At 38.2% G+C, this 22235-nt stretch overlaps 1 protein-coding gene across 1 annotated transcript in view; it reads left to right on the forward strand.

The window, feature by feature from the left end:
• Nucleotides 1-22235, forward strand: part of LOC106524248 (acid-sensing ion channel 1) — a gene marked incomplete in the record, with an annotated part of 118048 nt that overhangs the window by 55871 nt on the left and 39942 nt on the right.

Genomic DNA, 22235 nt, shown 5'->3' on the forward strand with positions numbered 1-22235 from the left:
GTGTGTGTGTGTGTGTGTGTGTGTGTGTGTGTGTGTGTGTGAGGGAGAGAGAGCTGGAGGCGTGTTTGCAGCTAAAGGTTATATCATTCAGAGAAGTTTGGAGCAGGAAGGCTCGCTCTCTGCGCTCCGTGCCGTAATGAGTCGTGTGTTTAAAATGCAGGAGGATCTGACCCTGATTCAGTCTCCTCACATTACTCCCGTCAGAGGAACAACCGGTGGGAAAGTGGGACATGTTTGTTTCCTGCCTGTAAGATGAAACTGAGATGAACACATGAACACAGAAATAGAAACCTAAACAAATCAAAGCCTCCTGCAGAAGGCCGTGGTGCTCACAGTAGCATCCTCCCGGGATCAGCCTGCAGACTGATTAGTATTTCCTGGATGTGCCGTTGATGCTGTTTTTTTTTTTTTTATTAACCTCAGAGTGGCATTTCCTTTGCAATTACCGGGCTAATCAGTTAACCAGAGATGGCTCTGCTTTGGCTTGCAGCCCGAAATCAGGAAACATTTATCTGTTGTTGTTGTTTTGTATTTTTTTTAATGCGTTCTGAAATAAATGAGAGTTTACCAGTCCTCTCCGGCTCACTGCCAGGGTCGCCTGTGTGTTTGTGGCACGTTGAAAGATTTTATGATTATGGGATTTTGCACCGTCAGGAGGGAGGTTGATAGAAAGACATTTAGGTGATGTCTGAAGGAAATAAAAAAAAGAAAAAGTCTAAAATGGAAGGGAAAAGGGGTGAATACCAAAAAGATAAAAATAAACTGTGTTCATTTACTCACTTCATTAGAAACCGTCTTCTGAGTCTTCATGAGTAAAGTGTCTAAAAGTATTGGGGAGATTAAACAGACTTACTCTGGGTATTTACTGCTCTCGGATCAGCTTACTGTCCTCTGCAGAGAATGATATAATTACATTTTCTGAGATTTGTTCCTGTTGACTAAGCTTGTCTGGTATTTGGGGATTGTGACAGTGTTTCTGCTCAGGTCTTTTTGGAAAGGGGATCTTAAATTTTAGTGACAGTTTGAGAAAATATTTAATCACAAAGGCTGAGAGTGGATGTAGTTAAACGTATGAGACTAAATAGTAAGGGTGATCTTGCATAATCATTGAAAGTCCGTATATGGATTGTTCTTTGGGTTGTTTTTTTCGTTTCAAAACAAAATTTCAAAAAAGAAAACAACCATGTTGTTATTTTTTTGTGTGTGTTTCCATTTTCAAAACCAAAATGTAAAAGTGTCAAATCGAACTAAAAAAAAATCCACAGTGTTTGATTTTGCTTTGCTTATTGAAATGCAAAATCAAACGTATGGTTTTTGTTTGATATGTTGGGTGTGAAAGTTTGGGCAGCCTTGTTAATTGTCCTGATTTACCTTTATAAATCATTGATTGTTTGGATAAAAAAATCAATAAAATATATCAAATAGAGGACAAACACAGTGATATTTGAGAAATGAAGTGAAGTTGATATAATTCACAGAAAGTGTGCAGTAATTGGTTAAACAAAATTAGGCAGGTGCATAAATTTGGGCACTGTTGTCATTTTATTGATTTCAAAATGAGCTGAAAACAAAGATTGTTCACCGTCATGGTTCAGGGGAAGGATACAGAAAGCTATTTCAGAGATTTCAGCTTCCAGTCTCCACTGTGAGAAACGTGAGAAAATGGAGGACCACAGGCACCAGAGATGGGCACAAGTTTTTTTTTTGCAAGTCCAAGTCAAGTCTCAAGTCTTTGGCTCCAAGTCAAGTCCAAGTCTTTGACCAAAAATCCAAGTCAAGTCCAAGTCTTTGACCAAAAGTCCAAGTCAAGTCTCTTGATCTCAAGTCCAAGTCTCGTTGCATGTATTACGTTTGATCAAAGGTATTCTAACTATACTGGATTATATTCTGTAATACTATATTTTAGTCAAATATTAAAACATAGTATTATGTTTTAATAATACTATTAAAACATAATACTGTTTTAAAGATACAGATAAAGTTAATGTTGAAATAACAACAATCAAGCATTTAGACTACCATTGTTAACTGTATTTTGCACTTGAAGTCTTACAAAGGTATACTGTAATTATAACTTTTCATTGACAAGAACAAATCCAACAATTCTGCTGCTGATTTTACAATAAAATACCAGAAAGTATGTTTAAATGCAAAAAAGCACGTCAGTGAAGATGATGAACCAGAATCCTTAAAGTAAAAGGGCTGCACAAGTCATCACAAAAAACAAATTTTGGATTTGGACTCCACACACTTTGCATTTTGCCATCTCTTGTCATTGAATAAAGTTGCATCATTAACATTGGACGGCTCTGGCCCCTCCTGTGCTCAGGCGAGGGGGAGCGGAGCATGGCGGTGTATTGAGGAGTGAGAATCGTGAATTGGGCAGTGAAAAGACTTGCATTGTTCACAAGTCTCAAACCACGAGTCCAAGTCAAGTCTTGAGTCTTTAGGGTCCAAGCCCAAGTCAAGTCTAAGTCTCTAATAGTAGGGACTTAAGTGCGACTCCAGTCAAAGGCTGAATCATGAGTCCCCATCACTGACAGGCACAGCTCAAGTGTAGGCTGGAAGTGGCAGACCAAGACAAATCTCCATTAAACAGAAGTGAAGGATGTTGAGAACAGTTAGAGTCAACCCACAGATCAGCACCAAAGACCTACAGTACAACATCATCTTGCTGCTGATGGAGTCACTGTGCATCGTTCAACTATTCAGCACACTTTACACAAGGAGATGCTGTATGTGAGGGTGATGCAGAGGAAACCTTTTCTCCGCCCACATCACAAACAGAGCTGCTTGAGGTATGCTAAAGCACATTTGGACAAGCCAGCTCCATTTTGGAATAAGGTGCTGTGGAGTGATGAAACTAAAATAGAGTTATTTGGGCAGAACAAGGGATGTTATGCATGGAGGAAAAATAACAGCACTCCAAGAAAAACACCTGCTACCTACAGTGAAATTTGGTGGTGGTTCCACCATGCTGTGGGGCTGTGTGGCCAGTAAAGGGACTGGGAATCTTGATAAATCTGAGGGACACATCTCTTAATCAAAGCATTATTGCAAATCTACTAAACCAAAAACATCTAACATCTAAAATTTTGTCACTTCAGCCTCTTGGTTTAGTAGATTTCTAATAAGTGCTTTGATTGGATGAAAAAACCCTGTCTGTGATTGGCTGGTGATGTGGTTCATTTACATACAGTACAACTTGGGTTGCGAGTGCAGAGACAGAGCTGCGAGTTGAGCAGAGGGGAATTTGAGAGGAGGGAGCCGCGAGAGTGTGTGTGTGGTTTGAATGCACACGGTTCAAATTATTGTTTGTTCACATTGATATCTGCTCTCAAATCAGTGTTACTGTGTGCTCAAGCTGATGGCACAAATGTAACACGATATGCATATCCTAAAATTTCTCCAGGAATTTTTGTTTTTATTGTTGTTTGACTTAAAACAGTTTGGTTTCATCACAACGTATTTTTAAATAACGAAACAAAAGCATAAATCAAGGCAGCCGTTCTGCAACTGACTGCAGCTGAAAATGTCAAACCTATAAAAACACAGATCATTGATCATTGTGTTACACATTATATCTAAGTGTCACGACAGCAATCTGAATGATGAAACAAGGTGTAACACAAGAACCTCTGCTTTTAGCATGTAATCATCTCACCAGCTTAACAAAACAAAGTCTAATTCTTTGAAAATAATAAGATGCAATATCTGGAGAAAACACAACAGTCAACTCAGATAAACAGCAGAGCCAGCTTTTTTCTGCCTCTATACGCATCTTAAAATATGATATAAATAACACATGTAAAATAAAAAGTGAGTTCAGCTGAAAGAACAAGTCCACGGTGAAACATCTGTATCTGCAGTCCCCTGTGGCTCTGCTGAGACTTTTAGCTTCTTCCAGGAAACACATCATTTGTGGCTGATTTTCGTGCTGTTTTGGCTCATTTTTGCAGCGCTCATTATTTTCAGAAAGATTGTTTTCTGTTTTTTTTTCTTTCTTTTTCTTGCAGTAAAAAACAGTTTTTAAAAACATCCACTGAATTTTACCAGCTCAGCACCAAGCAACATAAAAGATGGAGCGAGATACGAGCTGCTGAATTGAAGCAACAGTCAGAGCCCAGAACCAGAGCCGAGACCCCCGAGTCTGAAACACCAGTCTGGTTAATATCCACCAAGGGATTACTAAACTTACTGCTTTTGTCAGGATCAATGTGTTTTCAGTATTTATTTTTCTGTTTTGAGTTTCATTTTCATGTTTATTTCTCATGGGGGGTTGTTTAGTTTGCTCCTTGCCTCCCACATAATCCAACGGTAAAACAAACCGTGTTATGCTATTTTATTTAAAATGTCAAATACAGTATATTTACAGCTCACGATAATTACAAATGAGCATTTTTAAAGGCATGCAAATCACCTGCTGCCTCACAAGTCAGTTTTAAACAAAGAGCATTTCTTTGCTGCAAAAGGACACATTTAGCTGTTTTAATCCAACCTTAAAGATAATGAAACTGTCAGGAAAATTTGTGTTCAATACGGCAGAGGTCAATATTAAAACACCAGTGTTAAATAAAATGATTTGAGGAAGGAATAAAACCATACAACACCAGAATTCTGGAACTTGAGTGAGGTTTAATTGTCACTGGGCTGACAAGGGAAACCACACTGAACGAAAAACAGGAAGTTCATGTTTTTATACACGATTCTTCAATGCCTGAGTTCGCCCCCTACTGACCTACGGCTGAATCACAGGCATTCAGACAAAGACCTCACTCTAATGGTTTAAAAACGGTTCACTTATGTGTTGTGTATAATTCGGACATGCATCTACTCTATTTCAATTAACACATAATAGATCAAACATTATACAATTATTATAAAAAGGAAACCCTAATACTCTGGTGTTGTTTTCTAACATCAGTATTAATGTATAAATAACTATAAATTTCTTCAATACATACAGTCTCATTTGTAAAGATTTTATCATTCAGTGTTCAACGTATGTGTTGAGGATGACCTTCAGCTACCTCCACACTAAAACGTAACACAGTAACAATTAGGGGTGTAAATCACCAGCTTTATCACGATACAATATTACATCAATATGTTTGGATGACGATTCGATATTTCTCTTATCACAAAGTCTGTCACGATATGATTTTGATTCAGTTCAATTCACATGTCTGTGATCGATATAATGCGATATCATGTGCCCATCTAACACAATGCATGTGTTAGATGGGCGAGTAAGGAATGGCAGCCCGCCAGGCTTATGATGATCCACTGGGGGGAACCCTGTTATTGGTAAGCAGACTGATTGAATGGAAATGATCGGAGATGTGGATGGATCACCTCGCATGGTGTGACTGAAATGGAGGGAATGTGTCTGTTTTACTCTAATTACAGGAGATCAGGCATATTAGAGCACGGATGAATTCCTTCCCACACAGTTGGTGCAAATAGGATTGTGAGCTGCTCACTTTTGTGTAATGAGACTGAATGAAAGCCATTAGTCATTTCGCCTCGCGGTGACATCAGGTAAACCACTTACTGAGTGATGCTGAGACGACTGGAGGACATGAGTCACTGCGGCGTGTGGCCATGCTTCAGAATGACGGGTCTAAAACTCTAAATTGATTTAGTGTTTACTCTCTGTTGGTTCCTCTGATAACTCCAGCTGAAGCTGCGAGTCGTCAGACGAGCCGCCTTTTTCTTAGCGTCCTCGGGACGACGGGGACACACCTGTTTTAATCTAGCGTCAGCAGATTATTATGCCCAGCCCGTCGTCAGTGTCCACCGCCTGCAGATGATGCCGTCTGCCCCCCAGGACCCTGCTGATCCAACGGCTCTCCCAGCCCGCCACCTCAATAAAACCTCTGTGCTCCATTAGAGGAGCAGGAAATAAGTAGGATAACAAGGCTGGAGGAACAAGATGTCTCGCTAATTCAAGTTCCCATGTTGTAATTTCACAGGAAGATCTTTACCCTAAAGCGCTCTCTGGTTTTCTCCAAGGATTTTTTTTATTTGATGAGTTAACGCTCATCCTAAAATGACTTGGGAAAATGTGTCCCAGGATCCTGTCTAACTAGTTTTTGTGACTAATATTGGTCTGATACCCTGGTGTTTCATTTAGCAATAAGTGAGAAAAATAAAACATGCAAACTTGTAGTAAAGACAATCAACAAAAATTAAAGCATTCCTTGAAGAAACACATTATCGCCAGTTAGATCCATCATATCTGTTTGTTTGTTTGCCTTGATGAAATTATTAAACGCAGTTTGAGCGCTGAATGACTGAGTTAAAGCTGAAAGAAACAGAACACCAACTAAAAAAATGATAGCTAAAAGCCAAAAGTAATAAAAGGCTAGATAAAAGTTGCAAAAAGCTACCTAAAAGCTAAAAGACATAGAATGGTATCTAAAAGTTGAAGTAGAAAAATACTAGCTTTAGGCTAAAACGAGCAAAAGACTAGCTAAAATGATCAAAAAGCAAGCTGGAAATTAAAACCAGCAATAGTTGCAAATTAAAAGCAGCAAAAGGAAAGCTAAAAGTAGAAGAGTAACTAATAGATTAAGGTAGCAGAGCTATATGTAGCAAAATGCTAGAAAAAAGTAGCGAAGAGGTAGGCCTACCTAAAGCTAAAATTTGAAAGGCTAGGAAAAATTAGCAAAAAGCCTATCTAAAAGTAACGACATATTAGTTAAAACGAAAATTAACAAAATGTAGCTAAAAGTAATAAAAAATAGTGAAATGCTCAAAGTAGCAGCACTTTAACTAGAAGCTTACAAAAGCCTAGCTTAAAACAAAACAATAATAATAATCAAATAGTAGTCGCAAAAGGCCAAAAGCTTAATTTTGCATAATACTTGTTCAAATGATAAAAAGCTAGCTAGAATAAAAAGTAGCAATAGCTTAAACTAAAAAAGCAAGGCAAAAGGCTAGCTAAAAGCTAGAACTATTAGCTTAAAATAAAAGGTTACTAGCTAAAAACTAAAAGTAAAACACTTGGTAAAACCTTAAAATGGCAAAGAGTCAAAAATAACCATGTTTCAAAGAGATCAACCTGTTTTAAGTAATACAAAACTTAACATAGTTTAAAATGTAATGTATAAGTTCAATATTTTTAAAAGTAAAAAGGTACATGTGAAAATCATAGCCCCCGTTTCTTTAAATATCTGAATGTTTTGATATTAGAAAGTCTAAGATGGCACAAAGTATGCAGAGGCAGCCAGAAAAGTACATAAAAATTAAAACCAGGAAGACAATAGTGTGAATGTAGAATCACAACTAACACTTTTACATAATGTAAAACTTGTACTTACATAAAGAGTAGAAATGTGTGTATTTAGAATGTTAATTTAAATAGTTAATAAGTGAAGACAATAACTTTTATTTAAAGCTGCAGAGCCATTAGAGCGTTTGTCTTTAAACAGAAATGAGTTTGGGCCGACGGTCTCACTCATTATAACACTATTGTTGCTCGGCACCGAGGGAGTGATTGAACGTCTGCATTTGTGTTTGTCTTTTTAAAGAGTTATCGGCGCCCTGCGTTATCACCTCTGACACCCTATTAAAGACAGAGTTGTTTTAATTATACCCTGATATCAGCGAGTGGAGATAATTTTGAGTGGCATTCATTATGTGTGCCATTAGCATTTGAAGACAGACAAATGAGTTCCACTTTGTGAAAAGTGGGCTGCTCAGGCTGAGATACGGCAAAGAAAAGGTAGAATGAATAATGAATAGCTGAGAGGGAACTGAGACACTTTCAGAGCAGGAGAGAAGAAAAAAGGCAGACAGGATGAAAGCTGCTGAAAACCTCATACCTTCAGATAATATTTATATAAGTAAAACTGTCAGGTTGTTCAAATAAAATGAGAACAGACTGAAAAACTTTGTGGTCAGAGACGTTTGTGTCAGTAAATGATCTGCACCTATAGATTTCTTTTTTGTTTATAAATGCTTTTTTCTATATCTCTCAATCATCCATTCACACTCCATATTTTCTACTATACATCTACATACTATATAAAACACATTAATGGTGGCATGTAGGCAATTTGTGTTTTGCCAAAGGACACTATTTTTTTATTGGTTTGACTCAACACTGCTTCAGAGTTTTTTAGCCTTCACAAGAATCAAACCCTCTGTTTGTAAAACCTTGCAACATGCAGCATTAATTTACTTTTTAAATAACTCCATTAAAAAGGCAACATGTTAACCAACACCATGGTAGATAAGGAGGTGTAGACATTTCTGTGCTTGAAGGTGGTCTCGACTTGTCAGGGCATTTTTGAAAACTGTGGCTGATGAGTGTTTTTTGACTTTATTTGACTTATTTGTGTTGAGTTTGCTTTGGATGGGCTTAAACGTCAAACCGACCCCGTTAACACCACTCCTCTAAATAATGGATTTAACTAAGACAGGTGATTGACAGGGTAATTATAGTTAACTAAAACTAGCTAAATAACAAAAACAGAAATTGAAAACAAAAAACGTTTTAGTTAACTAAAAATAAATAGTGTAATAAAATAAATTAAAAAAACGATAACTGAAACTGTATTAGCCTGGCCCTTGCCTTCCTACAGCTCCGCTCAATTCTAGTTTCCCTTCACTGCTCCGTCTGGGACTTCTCCCATTAAGATGGATTTCACTGGTAGATTTTTAGCCGGGCCAATCAGAGAACAGAATGTTGATTTTCTGTGCAGAGTCTGCTTGTATTTTATTTTACCTGGGCCAATCAGAGAACAGAAGGAGGAGTTCTGAACGACGTCGATTTTCTGCGCAGTGTCTACTAGTTATTTTAGCATACGGCAGTGGAGGAAGTGAATGAAGCCAGTCCGTGTTGATAAGGCTTCCAAATTAAAATACATTTGTCTGACAAAGTAGCAGCTCTCATTTACAGCCGTCTTGTTTGGCTCGGTACTTTTCTCCCCTCAGTAGGGTTGTTTACAGCACATGCGATTTCCGGTTAGCTTCTTAGCTTAGCCTCCTTCACAGCGACACTTAAGCAGAGGCCACGCCTCCAGCAAGAATCACTTCTCTATAGCCACGAGTCCAGACCCTCGTATGAAGCAAAGTGAAGGACAGGGTCTGGTTTTTACCAGGCTAAAACTGTATAATATTTTTACAAAGCCAACTAAGACTAACTGAAATTATAGGTAGAATATCCTTAGTTTTAGTGTTTGTCAATTTATTTTGAGCTGGGTGCACTGGTTAAACAAATCCTTATTTTATTTATTTATTTATTTATTTATTTATTTCAAATCGAGTAGTGTCACATTAGCTGTAGGCAGCTTACAGCACCTCATGGTCTGTAATGACACTTGTTTACAGTCTGCTGCAACTCAGCTCTGGTGATAAAACAGGTGGAACCTTTCTCAAGGGAAAACCTGCATGAATCAAACTCGCACAAGACGGCTAACTATGGCTATCTTAACACGCTAGCTTCTCTCAGTAGCTCCCGTGAAAAACAGGTAGCCCCGGGTTGGAGACAACTATTGTCATTGTACTAAAATAAAAGCCCAAGTCCTTTTTTTTTTCTTTTCTATTCTATTTTTTATTTATTTATTTATTTATTTATTTATTTATTTATTTATTTATTTATTTATTTTGCAAGATTGAGTTACGCAGTTATTTTAGGAAGGTGTTGCTATAATGAATGGTTTCACTGGCGACCAAAAAAACTGCTGGTTAGTCAACTCAACAGAAAAAAAAACAAGCGTGAGGATATATTTGCAAATATGTTTATTCAAAAAACTAATACTAGAACTAATAAAAACTAAAACTAAGTGCTAAAAATGCAATAATAACTAAAAAAAAAACTATGAAATACACTAAAAACTAATTTAGCAGTGAGATCGTCTTCAACCTCGACACCCACCAGTGGATGACCTGCTTCACTCTGCAGCTGCAGCTTAAACAGTCCTCTCACATTGGAAGAGTATGTTTGATTTGTTACGTGGAGTTTGAATCAAGTGTGAAGAAGCAGCTCAAGTTTTCTGCCTGAACTCACAGGCTTCACCTCTTTAAATAATTGAATCCATCAAAAATTGGCTCCTTTTTAAACTAAGCTTGTTTATTCAATTGACTAATTAAACACAAAAATGTTTTATTCTTTATGTGAGGCAAAGTTCAGAGATAAATAGCGGTGAAATGGACTCATGACAACAGTAAAATGTGTGGGTGGAATAAATTAAAAACTAGTCGTGGGTCAGTGTTGAGTAATAACACTAGAAGATTTGTTCTCAGAATATAAAGACTAAAAGTTTATAAAACTTTCAAATGAATATAGTGAACAAGGAAACACTTATTTATTAAGGTACTATTTTGATTTTGTACAAACTTTTAGGTGAAAAAAAAGAGGAATCAAACCAGAGGTCTGCAGTTTGATATATTTTACGAAGATATTTAAATGTCATAATTAGAAAAGGTCCAATCGAATCGTCCGTTAGTGATGAATTATGTAAAGGTAGCAGGAAGTGTGTCAGGTGTCAGGTCAGAGTTGTGCACATGCCTTCATGTGAATGAGGAAAAACACCAGCTGACTAAAGCAAAGGTTAGTAGCACATAAACAAGCTGTACCTCCATCTGTCCACCTTCTCTGGCAGCTAGGCATTATTTAGGGGCGCCAGGTTGGAGAGGACCTAAATCCCATCATGCACTTGGATGGCCTCAGGACCTACTAGCTCTGAGAAACCACTGAGGTAGCAGATCATTAAAACACATGGCTTCAAAGAAAATGCTAGAAGCAGTCAAAATACAGGAAAACAAAAGCTGAACTTTTCTTAGATTACACAGAAATGTTCCTGCTTCAGCTCCGACTTCAAACATACACAAATAATAAGGATTCTGCACACGACTTCTCTCGAATGCAGCAAGAATGTGAGCGTGGTGAAAATGAAAACAAGTCCAGAATGTGACTCAAAGGGTCTGTACCGAGGGGAAAGGTTTTAGACAACCAGGCTGATGGACAAGTAGAATCTGTTGTCTTTTTTAGTCTTGGAATAATTACTCCACATTTTAAGAATGCTGAATCAGTTTTCCTGCTCCGGTGAAAGCTAAGGTTTGGTGGTATTTATCATTTTCTCACCGCAGTATAACCTTCAGAAAATACCGCGGTATACATTTTTACAGGAACCCCAAACTTTGTCGGGTGGATGTTCTTCATCAGAATCATTTCTTGCCAAGTATGTTTGCACATACAAGGAGTTTTCTTGGGGTCCCGGTGCTACATGAGCTCACAGAGGGAGTAAAAGGGCTTCCAGGTCATGAGAACAGTGTTGGAGGGTTACTGTCACATTAGTACACCACCCACTCCTCTGTAACACGGTCCGCTCCAAAGAGCTGGAGGTCCAGCACCAGCGCACATGGCCACGTCAAAGCACAAAACAGATCAAGAAGAAAAGTCTCAGTTTTCCCCACCAATAACCTAATTATCCGTTTTGTTGGCCAGCGTGCTCACTGTGGGAAGAGATACTCCAGGAAGTGGTGGTTCAGACCTTGCTGGTGATGATTATAGCTTTGCAGTGTGATGAAGGTCTGTAATAAAGCGAAGCAGAGGGTTTACAGCTCCTGCATGTTTTATCTGGCTTTGTTTTTATTAAGTCCAATAAAGTATGATGAAAACAAATAATCCCAATTGTTCTGGCCTCAAGCCTCTTCCTTGTCGTGGGTTCGCTGTGGTCCAACCGGCCTCTCCTTATTCCAAAGACAGCTAAACACGATCTGCTCCGCTCTGTCTCCTGCTGATGAGAAAAGTAAAGTTTGGTCCGATTCTAATTTATTTAAGCTAATCCAAGTTGATAAATTGTTTCATTTCTAAGCCTATCCTTCATTAAGTTAATCTGACAAACTGGCAGAATTATTAACATCTTTCTGACTTCAATTCTAAAGTGAATTTTATTTTAACAGTCTTGTCTAAATTCTTGTGTGTGTAAATCCAAACGCAGATCCTAATCAAACCATCAAAAATCCTTATTCTTCAGCTAAACTTATAATTAAAGTCTTTCATTTCAGAAATGGTATCATTCTTGTTTCAGTTATCTTTGTGGAATTAGGTGAATATAATGATTTAAGTTGGGATAACTTCATGCTAAAACTCAAAATCAATATACAACTATGATGTACAGAGTTGTAAAGTAACTAAGTACAAATACTTCTTTACTGTACTTAAGTAAAAGTTTTGGGTATCTGTACTTTACTTGAGTAATTATTTTTCAGCCTACTTTTTACTTCTACTTCTTACATTTTCACAGAATTATCTGTACTTTTTACTCCTTACATTTTTTAAAAAAGGCAAGAAGTAGAAAGTTGTTACTTTTATTTCATTTTTGCTTGCTTTCATTCCAGCTTGTTATTGTAAAAAATAAATACTATCCATATAAATTGTGACTCCTGGATAGAGTGAATTTAATTGTGGTTGAATGAGAAGTATAAATATATAAAATTCTGATACCGTATTAGTTTGTACACAAACAAATCATGTCACACTCCAGCAGGACATAATCATTAAAATAAAAAGACTACTTAAGAAGTATTTGAATTATATGTATTATTACATTTGGCTGCAGCCCTCAGATAGATTTTCATTTTGGGGTAAAGTTTTGTGCAGCCTTGATATATGTATATAAACTGAAACAGCTGGACTAGTGCATCCTAAATTTAACAAAAATTAATTATTTTGATACAATATAGTCATTTCTGCATGTTTTTGGGGAGGTCACCTCCTAATAAATGTCCTTACAGAAAATCTAACTGCTCATTTTATATCAATACTTTTACTTTTAATACTTAAGTACAAAAAGTATCTGGCACTTTAAGGCTTTTACTCAAATAATATTCTTAAAGGAGACTTTAACTTTTACCAAAGTAATGTTTTGGTGAGATACTTGCACTTTTACTCAAATATCACTTTGAAATATCGCTTTAAACAACACTGATAATGTACTATAACATACTATAGTAATATAGCAATAAAAATGTTGATCAGTAAAACTGATCTGGTGCCCTCATAACGTGAGCTTTAGAAGAAAAAGTGACATGTTTACTAATTTTTATGTCATCTTGTTACAAAGGTCAAGGTGCAAAAATGTCAGAAGGCTGACGTTACTCTGAACATAGCGCTGTGCAAATCAACATTTCTCTCTGCTCTCTGATTTCTACTGCAGTCAGACACTCATCAAGTCATTTGATTGAATTATTGTTTTTAAAAAATATGATCTTGAGTAAAGCTCATCATACAGTAGTTGCTCCTCAGACCTGGGCCATCCCTGCATGGCTGCAGTTTTGTTATTCTCCTCTTTTGTCATCAATCTTTTTTTTTCTCACTGAAAATAAACTCATAGATGTTAATCTTTGGGATGGAAAAATCACTTGAAGCAGCCTCTGTGTTTAGGATTACAGCACGTTTCTCTTTAAACAAGCACTTGGTTCGCCCTCCCTTTTCGAGGTCTCCATGGAAACTTCAGCCCGTTTCGAGGGAACACACACGTCTGACCCTCAACGTTCACTGACGCTGTTCACTCGCTGTGTTCTGAGTCGGGTTTCTGAAAAGGCAACATCTCCCATTAAGAGTAAAACAGAAACCGACACAGTGGAAAGATTCTGTTTTCATTTTCTAACTGATAAGGAAACAATTTAAAAAGCAAAAGAAATGAATCAGAAGAAATGATTTGTGGTGAAAAAGCTGGTTTACAGATGCAAATCAGTTTCATAACAATGGCTTCTAATTGTTTTCCTCTAATATTAACTACTGGTGTTTAAAAAAACAATTTCTATAACTTTGTATTTTTCATTTTCTTACGTTTCTGAACATTTTTCATGTGAATCCTGCTCAGAAAACCACTTTACACCCAATCACTGAACGCCTTAACTCTCCCTTTGTGGCTGATTAGACGTGTTGGTGTTCATCACCGCACTCTTACATAGAAAGACACAAAGTGTGTTTGTCAAAAACAAACAGAACCACATTAGTTCAAATCTGTCTAAAAGAAAGACACACACGTCATCTTTTCATCCTAAACAAACTTTGATCTGCTCTGCTGCTGCACTTTAAAGGGATAGTTCAGGTCTTTTGAAGTGATGATCTGTAAAACAGACATTAATATTGTAACAGCTGTAGAAAGCTCTTTTAACGTCCTCAGGTTAGAGCGATAACAGTTTGATCCTGCTAGGCCGAGGAAGGCCGAGACCTAATTAAACACTTCAAACCACTCCACTCTCAGACGTTTTATTTATAACAGAAACATTTACACCATCGTTTGTTTCACTTCACAGAGGTTTTGTACACAATCATTTGCAAGTCCAAGTAGCAGCAGCAGGTAGCAGTAACACTAATGATGCAAACTGGGGCAATTCCAGCAGGATAATCGTAACATTTCCGACAGAAAAACTGCGTATCACATAATTGACAATGATTTTTGATTGGAGCTGTTCAATGGCAAAATGTTTTGTCCCAGCTTGAACCGTACTACAACTTAATAACAGGTAGTTTGAGAGGGGCCCCTTCCAAGGAGAACTGTTGAACCCTTTATTCCTCCTCTTTACCACCCTGCTCTCCACCATCAGACGGAGCCTCAGGTAGTGGTTCAGGTTTCTAGAAGGAGGGTCCAGAATGTCTTGTGATGTGTACGGGAGTTCTCCGTTTCTCTTGTGAATGACCTTAAATCTATCATAAGCTGGCCATCCTCACCAGGCAAGAATTGTGAGAGAGACCAACAGTGAGTTTTCTTAAACAAAAGCTTTCTCTTTTCCACTTTCTCGTGAAGCTTAAAGCTTGGATTATACTTCAGTAAGATGTGAGACAGCAGGTTGGAGATTGTGTAATTTTGGACGTCTTTTCCAGATCGATTATACAGCGGGTAAAATAAATATTGAACACGTCAACATTTTGTCTCAATAAATATATTACTAGAGGTGCTAATGACATGAAATTTTCACCAGATGTCGGTAACAACCCAAGTGATCCATACATACAAAGAAATCAAACCATAAATGTCCAGAAATGAAGTTATTTGTAATAATGTGGAATGGCACAGGGAAAAAGTATTGAACACATGAAGAAAGGGAGGTGTAAAAAGGCATGGAAAGCCAAGACACCAGCTGAACTCTCTCAGTAATTAGAAAACAACCCTGCCCCTTGTCAGTGCAAGTTAATATCAGCTGGTTCAGTCCCAAATGATGACCAGGTATCACACAAGAACCATCTGATGATGGGTAAAAGTAAAGAGCTCTCTCAAGACCTTCACAACCTTATTGTTGCAAAGCATAATGATGGCATCGGTTACAGAAGAATGTCTAAACTTCTGAAGGTTCCAGTGAGCACTGTTGGGGCCATAATTCAGAAGTGGAAAGAACATCATTTCACCATAAACCGACCACGACCAGGTGCTCCTCACAAGATTTCTGACAGAGGAGTGAAAAGAATTATCAGAAGAGTTGTCCAAGAGCCAAGGACCACTTGTGGAGAGCTTCAGAAAGACCTGGAATTAGCAGGTACGATTGTTTCAAAGAAAACAATAAGTAATGCACTGAACCACCATGGCCTGTATGCACGCTCACCACGCAAGACTCCACTGCTGAAGACACAGCATGTTGAAGCTCCTTTAAAGTTTGCTGCACAACATTTAAACAAGCCTGTGTAATACTGGGAGAATATAGTCTGGTCAGATGAGACCAACATTGAACTGTTTGGATGCCAGAATACACATCATGTTTGGAGGTCAAATGGCACTGCACATCAGCCCAAAAACACCATACCAACAGTGAAGTTTGGAGGTGGGAACATCATGGTGTGGGGCTGTTTTTCAGCATATGGTACTGGCAAACTTCAAATAACTGAAGGAAGGATGAATGGAAAAATGTACAGAGACATTCTTGATAAAAATCTGCTTCCATCTACCAGGATGATGAAGATGAAACATGCCTGGACATTTCAGCAAGACAATGAGCCCAAACACAAAGCCAAGGAAACTCTCAGTTGGTTTCAGAGAAAGAAACTAAAGCTGCTGGAATGGCCCAGCCAGTCACCTGACCTGAATCCAACAGAAAATCTATGGAAAGAACTAAAAATCAGAGTTCATAGAAGAGGTCCACGAAACCTTCAAGATTTGAAGACTGTTTGTGTGGAAGAATGGTCCAAAATCACACCTGAGCAATGCATGCCACTAGTTTCTCCATACAGGAGGTGTCTTGAAGCTGTCATTGACAACAAAGGCTTTTGTACAAAGTATTAGATAAATTTCAGTAAGTGTGTTCAATACTTTTTCCCTGTGCCATTCCACATTATTACAAATAACTTCATTTCTGGACATTTATGGTTTGATTTCTTTATATGTATGGATCACTTGGGTTGTTACCAACATCTGGTGAAAATTTCATGTCATTAGCACCTCTAGTAATATATTTACTGAGAAAAATGTTGACGTGTTCAATACTTATTTTACCTGCTGTATATGAGCTAAAAACGTGGTGGGCTATAAATGATCATAGATGATCCCTCTGCATTCCCACAGATCATATAAGTACATAAACAGCAATAAAGATGGCTGGATATTGTGTTTTTAAATTTATTTTTTATCACTCAATGATCAGTGTCGTGTTGGATGAAGGAGAGTCGGTGGTGGAAAAACTCATGAACAAACCCACGAAGTTCAAACCAATCACACACTCCGAGTCACAAAGTCCACATCTCACAGTTCTGACTGGGGGCAAAGCACAAAACGGCTGTCACCTGGGGGTAGCAGTGGGAGAGCAGGTGGAAGTTGCACAATTTTATGTCACTCAGCAGGGTGATATAATCCAGCCTTTAGCTGCTTTCTGAAGACGCCCCTTACCGTTACTGACGCGTATTCTGACCACCTCAGTCCATTCAGAAGACACATGGAGGCGTACCTCTGTCCATTCCTGAATAGAATATTGTGACAAAGAGCTGACCGCTTCGAGGACCACTCATCATCGGGTTTCTTAAGTCCAACACATCGACACAGAGACTGGCTAACAGTGAGCAGCAGTGCGTCTCTATTGACTTCCGAACTGCCAGAGGGATCATCAACACAAAATGGGATGTTCGGCCATTTAGTGTTACTGTCTTCTGAAAGAGCCTATAGACTGATGAAGAACCAGTGCAACAGTTGTTGTAGCTCAGCTGAGTAAGAGAGGCCACTCTCTGTATTCTTTCTTACACAGTCAGTTATGGACCGGTCATGCCTGATTGGTGCTTGTTGTAGGTTTTTTGGTTCCAAAGTGTGATACCTGAACCATTATTACCGTACTGTGTGCCAGCTCAGGACCCCAGAAAGGTTGAAATGATTGAGACCAGGCTTTATTTTCCACAGTAACTATTACTTCTGACAAGGTCGATATCCGTAACAGAAAAGGTTGTGAATAGATAACAAAGAAAACACACTCACACAAACACACACACACACACACACACACACACACACACACACAGAGTGTGTCCTCAATCTGCAGTGTCACAGCATCTTCTCCTCTACACTGCCACACAGTTTGATAATCAAAGAGCAAAAAAAGAAGTTGGTCAGACATTTATAAATTTCAATCAAAACATTTCAAACTTAAGTGCCCTTGAAAAAAAAATCTTAAAGTAATTTGCCTCTGGTGTTTTTCTGCAAGGAAAAAAAAGTGCAGACAGTTTCTCAAGTACGCAGAAATCTCATTAAAACAAAGGACAGATGTCAACGTCCAATAAATCTTAAACTGATGAAAGTTTCTTCCTCCAAACCAAAGGAGAAAAACAAAACGTGACAGTAAATCAAAGCTAAACATGTGTTGACTGAGGGGGGATAATATTAAATGAGAGGCGCTGATCTTCAGCAGGATAAATTTTGAATGCGGCAGAGACCGCCTGAGTGCTTCACTACTTTATATTCCTTAATATTTTAAATTGCTGCCAAGCGCCTGATTTGTTTTCTTTTTTTTTTTTACAGACAGAATTTTTAGCTATAAATAGGCTCGAAACACACACGAGTAGAAATAATTTTACAAGAAGACAAAGAAATAAACGTTTAAGTTTTAAACTTTTTGACAGAAGACCCTCCCCCTCCTCATCCTCCTTTGAGTTTTGTATCTGGAAAGTCAAAGTGAAGTGAAAGCCCCTCCATCGTGTAGGATTTCATCTCCTAAAAGAAGCAACCTGCGAACCTTTAGTCTGTTTTGATCGTTATGCACACTTCACTCCTAAATAGTGCCGTTAATAAAACATTTTCTGCCGCCGGGCTGGAAGTTCCAGTAAAATTTGATTTGCTCCTCCTCGTTCTGTCAAAGCCAGCTGCCAACAAATCCCCTCCAGCTGAAAACAGAAACAACATTTCTGATTTTTTTTCCTGCACCGTTTGATAACAACAATCTGTAAAAAAACACATTAAAAAAACAGCTTTTTGTCAGTGAAATGGGACGAATGAGTCCGATTTTTATTAGATTTTAAACGTGTGTGATTCACCTGCTGTGATTTTTCCCTCTGACAGCATGGTGGACAAATCTGCTGTCACGTAATGCACAACTCCACACACACACACACACACACACACACACACACACACACACACACACACACACACAGAGAGAGAGAGAGAGAGAGAGAGCGAGAGATGAAGTGAAATAAACAAAAAATAATTGATTTTTTTATACAGCAGAAAACACAAAGACTAATGGCTCCTGCTAACAGAATTCTCCAGTTAAAAACAAACATTTTTTTCCATAAATGGTTTATAATTGGTCGCTGTTTCATCTTGAAAAGGAAATTTCTTCCTTCTAAGATTTTCAAACTTTATTGTAATTTGTCCTCTGCCTGAGTCTTTCATAAAGCTTCACAGGAGAACAATGCATTTTGTGGTTTTAATGACGGCGTTGAGGGCAGAAAAAGTCCCAGAGAGAACAAGCAGAATGAATTTTTCATTCACTTAATTATGCCTAAAGGCTGTAGAACCACTTGACATGGTGCTACACTTGTTTCAGCCTCCGAGCGGGGCATTTTGTTCGACGTGCCGACCTTTGTGACGCCGTGTGCCGTCTGTTATCGTGCCTCCCAGCTTGAATCTTCCCGTGTCGCTGCCTTGAGATAGGGCAGGTAGTGACAGCGGGGATGCGGCGGGTTCCTGGGGGCTGGAGTTGCTTACGCGCATTATCGGCAAAACGAATTAATCTCTCGGCAACGGCGAGCGACAGGCTGAGAAATCGAAAGTCTCAGCGGATTCCTCTCGACGGAGTGTGAAATTTGTCACACGGAGGAGGTTCGCTCCGGGGGGGTGCTCAGCCGCAGGGCCTACACCCCCTTTTCTCCTGACAAATTTTCCCACCCTCTAAACTGCACCAAAAGGTGTCAGGAGCCTCTGTCATGACTGCGTTCATTAATTGTGGTTTGTCCCACCTTCGCCCGGCGGTGTTTTTGGGAGGAGCGAAGTGAGAGATGGTTGATGAAAGGAGGCTTTGTCAGCTGCACAGAGGCGGAAAGGTGCTCTTCTCCAGCGGGGAAATGATGTGTTGCACTATTTTCTGTCTGTCTTTTCATGCTTTTTTTTATTAATGAGGATGTTAGTTCCCTCCTCCTCCTGCCTCGTCGCGGTCCCCGGCGACCAGATCATCTGGTAAACAAGAGACTTTTCGCCGTCCAACTGGGTATAACACCCCACCCCCCACACACACACACAGGAGTTCATCTGCTTCATTACAGCTGCTCAGATGTTGCATCATCATGGTTTTCCTAAAATAGGTCTACAAGCTCTGTATTCTGCAACTACACTGTTTCACAAGAGGTGGGTCACGAGGGATGGGAGACGTTTGTAACTGCTCCGCTGTGCATCTGGTAATGCTCACAGTTAGAGTCCTCGTCCCACCAAAGCACAAAGTTTGATTTATTTATGTGGTTTTATTTTAACAGGTTGTGTTACTGCATGTTGCACAGCAAATGCAGGTTTTTGTAATGTTTTCACGGCACACAGGGGTGTCGCTGCACCTCGACGGTGGTCAGGAACTCCCTTAAAACGAGAGTCTTTTAATGTAGATTCATATGGAAAGGGTTTAAATTAGGAGAGTAAATAACCAGTTTTATCACAATACAGTATTATATGGATTTGTTTGGATGTTGATACAATGTTTCTCAATATCACAAAGTCTATCGTGATGCAGTTTCAATTCACAAGTGTGATAACATGATCAATGTTTTCATTTAATCATAATCATTTAATTGATATATCAATGTGAATTGATGTATTGTTACACCCCTAGTATACTTAAATAGCATCTTACAATTAAACTATTAAAAAACTCATTTTGGAGAAACAGAGTTTAAAGGATCTTGCTATGATACTAAATCCTTCTTTTTCATATTTAAATCATTCAGTTAGGGTCTTTATAATGTGGAACTGCAGTGCTTTGGTCTGAATTGCTCCTTATTGTAACTCCAAAAGCCCCTCTTTCACCCCTTTTTCAGAGGTGTGTCTCAGTTCAACTCGTTTTGAATTTAATTCAGTTTATTTATATAGTGCCAAGTCACAACACATTGTCTCAGGGCACTGTACGTGAAAAAAAAGAACATTATAAAGAAGAAGCCAGCAGATTGTGTTTGAATCACTTCACTTTTGATGCTGTCTCTTTAAATCCAAACGAGGTGCTTCACACCCACCTCCAGCTTCCAGAGCGGTCCATTCGAATTTGATAGAGGGGTTTACGACTATCCTGTAGTGCAGAAACATTTTATTTAAAAAATTAATTAAAAGATGTCAACAACTAGTCTGACCCAGAGCCAGAGGAGAATGAAGACGATGGAGTTGTAGTTGGTAAGTCCAGACCTTATTTGGTAGTTCCATTGCAAATACTTTGAGTTCAGAAAACATAGAAGAGAGAAAACTGAACAGGTTGAAAAATATGACAAAAACAGAATCTGGGCCAGACTCCAAAGTACACGACAAAAATGGCTAAAAAAGCAGATTTTGCATAAAATGTCCTCTTTAACCCAGACACAGTTGATTGGCTTAATCCTGGTCCTCGAGGGCCACTTCCTGCATGTTTTAGATGTTTTGCTGATCTTCAGCAGGTCTTTAAGTTGTGCAGAAGCCTGGTAATCACTCAGTCATTCATGTCAGATGTGTCAAAACAGAGAAGCACCTAAAACATGCAGGATAGTGGCACTATAGCAATGATTCACAACCTGGGTGGGGTTGCCAAAAAAGTTCATTTGAATAATTAAAACTGCAAAACTCAAACAAAATTTTGTAACTATTTAGTTTTTTTATTTTAGTTAAATTGAAAAATAAATCAGAAAAACACATAACACTTTTACTGTAAAATAATAGTTGATTAAACAAAGTTTTGTGTAAAATAAATAAAGAAACATTGGAACAATTTTCTTTTTTCTGTTTTTTTTTTTCAAGTATAATACAAGAAGATGGACTGTCATTCTTTTCATTATGTAACTTTGATTTATAAAATGATTATAACTTGCAGTTAAAAGGAAGCATAAATCAAAAATATAAAGAACTTTATTATTTTGTTTAATAAAGAAAATAAAATGTCTCTTTTGATAAAGGATTTTTTAAACCAGAGTCAAAGACAAGTGGAAATGTCCATTCCCCCTCGGGGTGACCCCTACATTTGCGAACCCAAATAGCAGCAGCAGCTAGCTATAGCACTTCCAGTGAATCCTGGGCCATTTCCTTTAGGGGTATCATGAGATGCAAAACTGACAGTAGTATAAAGGCTTATAAAGTAGTGTTTGCATGAATCTCATAAAATAATTTGATTAAACTTTCTTTTTTCAAAAGTAGTAATTTACCCCACTTTGACTAGCCTTTAGTTTGTCAGTCCAGACAGAATTAAACCCTAAATTTTCTTAGTTTATTTTTTAGTGTATAATTCAGATCATGAAAAAAGAAATGAGACCAAATGAATTGCAACATATAATTTGATGAAGCAGGCAAAGTGATGTGAGTCAGTGTAAATTGTTTGAAAAGCTCTGTTGTAAATGCAAATTGACAGATGATGTTTGTGCAGGAAACTGAGTCCACATCAGGCTGTCAGGTGAAATACGGTGTGACGGCTTTTTGACTCTCCAAAATGAATTTTCCCTCACGCTGCCGCAGGCTGGAAACAGCTCAATATTACAGGTTGAATGCAATTAGATAAGTAGAAAAAAAGACATCCACACACATTTACAGCAGACATTTAAAGAAGCAAACACACACACACACACACACACACACACACACACACAC

This window comes from Austrofundulus limnaeus, unplaced genomic scaffold (assembly GCF_001266775.1).
Source record: "Austrofundulus limnaeus strain Quisiro unplaced genomic scaffold, Austrofundulus_limnaeus-1.0 Scaffold180, whole genome shotgun sequence".
NCBI classification, from domain to species: domain Eukaryota; kingdom Metazoa; phylum Chordata; class Actinopteri; order Cyprinodontiformes; family Rivulidae; genus Austrofundulus; species Austrofundulus limnaeus.